Below are 5,599 nucleotides of genomic sequence, written 5' to 3' on the forward strand. Positions count from 1 at the left end.
GTCTGAGTCTTCACAGGTCTTCCGCCTCTAGTTATCCAAAATTCTAAAATAGCATGGTCGCTACCTCCTAGGGTCCCTGCCACTTTTACCTCCTCAACCATTTCCTCCCTGTTTATAAGGATTAGATCCAAGGTAGCAGTTCCCCTTGTTTTCTCCCCTACCTTTTGGAAGATAAAGTTGTCAGCAAGAGAGGATAAGAATTTCCTTGACCTGTTTGTTTTGCCTGAGAGAGATTCCCAACAAATGTCTGGATAGTTGAAATCTCCCATGACAACTATGTCATATTTTTTGGAGAACTTGGCCATTTGATGCATAAAGAGTTCATCCATATCTTCAGCTTGCACAGGCGGCCTGTAGTAAATGCCTACAATGGTGTCCTTTCCATTGTTCTGTCCTTGTATTCTTACCCAAACAGTTTCCACAGAACTCCCAGTCTCTGAAGCTTCAATCTCTGTGCAGATATACACGTTTCTAACATACAATGCGACACCCCCTCCTCGTTTATCAAGTCTGTTTCTTGCAAATAAATTGTATCCTTCTAGTCTTGTATTCCAATCATGTGTATTGTCCCACCAAGTTTCAGTGATTCCAATGACATCATATTTCTTTTCCTGTGTTAGTAGTTCCAGTTCTCCTTGTTTGTTGCCCATGCTTTGTGCATTAGTATAGAAACACTTTAGTTTGTGATTGGTTTCTCTTTCTCCAATATTTTTATTAATTAGATTCTTTCGTCTTTGTTCTTCCTTTCCACTTCTAATAGCAGAGTTCTCAATAGCATTTGTCAGGTGTATGGCTTTTTCTGGTCTTTTGCTTCCCTTCCCATGTTGTTCTAGTTTAAAGCTCTCCTTACAAATGTAGCAAGGCGACTTCCAAATACATGTTTTCCAGTCTTCATAAGGTGCACCCCATCTCTAGCAAGTAGTCCATCGTATAAGTAGTTCACTCCGTGATCCAGAAATCCAAATAGTTGCTGACGGCACCATCGACGTAGCCAGTTGTTCACCTGCAGAATCTTATTCCACCTCCTTGTTCCATGGCCATCCACTGGGAGGATGGAAGAGAAGACCACCTGTGCTCCCAGTTCTTTCACTTTCTTGCCTAAGTCTTCAAAGTCTCTGCAGATGGTTTCCAGGTCGTTTCTTGCGGTGTCATTTGTCCCCACATGTAGTAGGACAAATGTCACCTTTAGGATTCACCTTATTCTCAAATAGGAGACAATCCATAAGAAGGTATGTCACATATATCTATAAAAATTGTAGATTGGTATGCAAAGCTAAACTTAATAGATCTGTTCAATTGTACTGACAAAATAAGATAAGATTTTTTTTAATCTAAGTACATACTTTGTCATTCTGTGTCTGCTGGATCATTACTTCCCAAAATATCTTTAAATGGCTGGCCATCCGTGGAAGGCAGGTTTTGGATTGCAATATATATATATATCTATATATATATATATATATAGATATATATAGATATATATATATGTTACTAGCATGTACGAATTGTAACAACCCTGTTGGCATCACTGCATGGCCTCCCATCCCCGCACACCAACTTACTGCTCCTGGTCATGCGGTGATTTCTGTCTGCTGCCAGCTCCATGCACTATGCCTCTTGCTATCCTGCTTTTTCTCTTCATGTTTCCTCACTGTTTGTATAGGGGGGCGGCACCTGAACTCTCTGCTTCTTATACAGTCAGGGTGCACCGGTCTAAGCAGTCCCTGACCAATCACCTGGAGCCCTTTACTATATAGGGTCACCACACCCACTAACCCTTGCCTGTGTACTCAGGTAGCTCCTTGCTACTGAGGAAGCCAGGCCCTGTCCTTTGTCTTGCCTTCCTTGAGAGGCTTTACTCCTAGCTTTTCTTGTACACTCTGAGTGCCCGCCAGGAGGCTTATATCCTGGTCCCTGTCTTGTCCTAGCCTTGTCTGAGTACTTGCCTGGTACTTCTCTTCTAGCCCTCCAGGAGGCTAAATATCCTGGTTCCTGTAGCCTTTGTTCCCTGCACATTGTCTCATACTGTTTCCCTGTCTGAACTCTGCCTTACCTCTGTCTGTCAGTCTCCTTGTCTGTGGTTCCTTTCCCTGCTGTGTCTTTCCCTGTGTCCTCCCTGTCTTACTTTGTACTCTTGCAAGCTCCGCCTACTTTGCACTCCTGCTACTCTGCACTCCTGCGGCTCCGCCTACTCCGCACTCCTGCAGCTCCGCCTACACCGCACTCCTGCGGCTCCGCCTACACCGCACTCCTGTGGCTTCGCCTACACCGCACTTCTGCGTCTCAGTTCCTAACCTGTTCCAACACACTCCACTCCTTCCTGCCTACACCGTTACCTGCATCTGCTGTGTGAACAGACGCCTGCCTGTTCCTTCTCATACAATGCCCGCTTGTCCTGTGTCTCCAAGCCGTGCCCGCTTGTCCTGTCTCCAAGCCGTGCCAGGCTTTCCAGTGTCTCCAAGCCGTACCCGCCTGTCCAGTGTCTCCAAGTCGTGCCCGCCTGTTCTGTGTCTCCAAGCCGTGCCCGCCTGCCCTGTGTCTCAAGCCGTGCCCACCTGCCCTGTGTCTCAAGCCGTGCCCGCCTACCCTGTGACTCAAGCCGTGCCCACCTGCCCTGTGTCTCAAGCTGTGCCCGCCTGCCTTGTGTCTCAAGCCGTACCCGCCTTCCCTGTGTCTCAAGCCGTGCCCACTTGCCCTGTGTCTCAAGCCGTGCCCGCCTGCCCTGTGTCTCAAGCCGTGCCCGCCTGCCCTGTGACTCAAGCCGTGCCCACCTGCCCTGTGTCTCAAGCCGTGCCCGCCTGCCCTGTGTCTCAAGCCGTGCCCGCCTGCCCTGGGTCTCAAGCCGTGCCTGCCTGCCCTGGGTCTCAAGCTGTGCCCGCCTGCCTTGTGTCTCAAGCCGTACCCGCCTGCCCTGTGTCTCAAGCCGTGCCTGCTTGCCCTGTGTCTCAGCCTGCTTGTCACTCGCACCTGTCCAGGTGTCCTGTTCCCGAGTGGGATCAGCAGCCACAGCCAGACACCACCCTGGAGTGGCACCCGGCAGCTACCTGCCGCACAAGCCTGACCTCACCATCAGAGGCTCCAGTGCAGACCACGGTAGCTGTCGTAGTCACGCCCCTTCCAGCGTAGTCTGGCTTGTGGCACAGTGGGGCCACAACCCCCAGCTCGCGCCAATCAGCCAAGGCGCGAGCGTGACACAAATATCTAAAATTATTAACATACATCTGGGTGAATAGAGTCTACCTTTTTTACTTATTACCAATGGGAGCTGCTTACATTCTATTTTTCTAAACTTATAAGCAGATATGTTAGAGCTGCTTCCTTTGGGTTACAATTGTAGTAAATGTAATTTTGTCAACCTTTTTCATAAGAAAAGTGGCTCTGTTTTTACAGAACATTAGCAATAAATGACAAGATGTAAAGAGGCATTTAAAGATTATGCATTTTTACTCCAGTATATAGTATTTGTGTCTAACAAATACTATAAACTGGAGTTAAAATTCATAAACTTTAAATGCCTCTTGATCTTGTTCCTATCTTTAATTTCTTATAGAACTGTTTTCCCATTGATTTGCTGGTCTGTGGTAATGTTTATTATCCACGTTACCTGGATTTCATTATAACAAGTCATTTGTTGAGTTTCCTTTTTCTTTTTTGATTGTTGTTGCAAAGTTTCAAAACATTTGCTAAAGTTCAATCCATAGCCCGCATATCGGCATCCTGTTGCGTTAATGGGAGGAAATAAGAAAAGCAATGATTCACGGGGATAGTTAACATCATACATGGTTCAAATCGCAAAGTGCTTATAACAACAAGCAATTTTGCAATTTACTTCTAATTAAAAATCCTCCCCAAACTCAAGATTGGAAGAATTTTTAGTTCTATAATTTAATGCTCTTTGCTCAGATTACTGGCTATCTCTGCAGAAAAAAAATAGCAAATAAATGTGAGTAGAATTGCATTCCACTCAAATTTTACAAAAATCCATATTTGCTAAAATGCAAATTTTTGTAATTCGCCTCTGTGCAGATTCAGCAAAATAGCGGCCACCGTCTGCCACCTTTCTGAATTGTAAAAGGACATTGAAAGGTTTAGAAAATTAATATGTCTATTTTGGGGTAATTTCTCTTTGATAGTATATTTCCAATTGATCGCAATCTTTAGGGTGCCAACCTCCACAGCTAGGTAGGAAAAACTTTATGGTGTCTAAAGGACTCTTTCCTAAATGACTGTTATCCTACTAATGAATGTTACTTTTCTATCTGAGAATTGAACGATAAAGTACTTTAACCTTGGCCTTATGCTTAAAATTATTGAAATTATTCACGTGCCCAATTAAAGGACATTTTGAGGTACCACAAGGCTCATAAATATATCATAAATTTGCGCGACAAGTCTGTGAGTTCAGATATCCACTTGTGTAGATCTTGTATTTATTTGGAAAGATTTAGTTCCATGGAAATCCCACTTCAAAAAATACATGCAACTCAGTGTAGACATACTAAACAGGTTCATATTGTATGCTGGAGTTCAGATCTATCTAAAGCAGTGCAAAATTTTATTGACAAAAAACAGGCGCATTGGGGTGCACAAATCAGCGCTCTCTTTGCACCAGGACATGATGGGTATGTACATACAATGATAATTTTCTTCCCTTATGAATGGGCATCTGTGCAATAGATATAATATATAGTGCTGATCATTTTTCTGCGTGGATTGTACTGCACTCGCTACTGCGGGGACGCTGGTCCGGTGGTGGTCTTATTGCCCCCCTCATGATATGCTGTATTTTTAGATTATATTGTCCACAGCGAATTAGATATCAGTGGGGGTTACACTCATTGCCACAGCATTATAGATTCATACTGCCAGGCTCTAGTGCAATATACTTTTTGGATTAACTCTTTTTAGTGCAGATTCCCCAGCACTTTTTACCTGCACTAATTCATTTCCCTTACAAAGGGCCTGAGTGACTTTCACATGATAACAAATTTATTTGTTGCTGATTTGTTTGTTTCAGTGGGCTCCGGACATTCATTTATTGCCTTTTTATTATACTATCATGATTGTTCTGTTACTCTATATGTGCCTGTTTTTTGTCAATAAAATTTTGCACTGCTTTAGGTAGATCTGGACTCCAGCATTCTCTTGTTTCTTTCCAATTTAGTGGGAGTCGTCTCTGTCGATTGAGACTACATGAGGCATAATTCTTGTATTTACAGTAATGGACTAAAAATGCTTCTTTGGAGAATTTTCTTTATATAGGTTCATATTGTATGTAGTTTGCTTTTTGCTGCACAAATTGCTTAAAATCAGAAAACTCGGCCATGTGAGTTAATGCAGCTATTTTAGGATAGTCAGTTTGTGGAGGAACAAATCAGGACTGCTATTTAGGACATCGCTATATCAAACTGAAGTATTTTTGGATCTGTCAGATTCTCAGATGTTTGAAATACTTTCCTTTGATCTTTAGCAAAAGCAGTTTTACAATATCAAGTCTGAACATGTACCGGTGCTGACTTCAGAGCTTCTCGTACAGTACTGCACACCTCTATCCCTTAGGCGTCAGTCTCCAAAACATAATATGTGTTTATAAAGAGCC

Source organism: Dendrobates tinctorius, unplaced genomic scaffold, assembly GCF_039654945.1.
Source record: "Dendrobates tinctorius isolate UK_male_01 unplaced genomic scaffold, ASM3965494v1 ptg000004l, whole genome shotgun sequence".
NCBI lineage: Eukaryota > Metazoa > Chordata > Amphibia > Anura > Dendrobatidae > Dendrobates > Dendrobates tinctorius.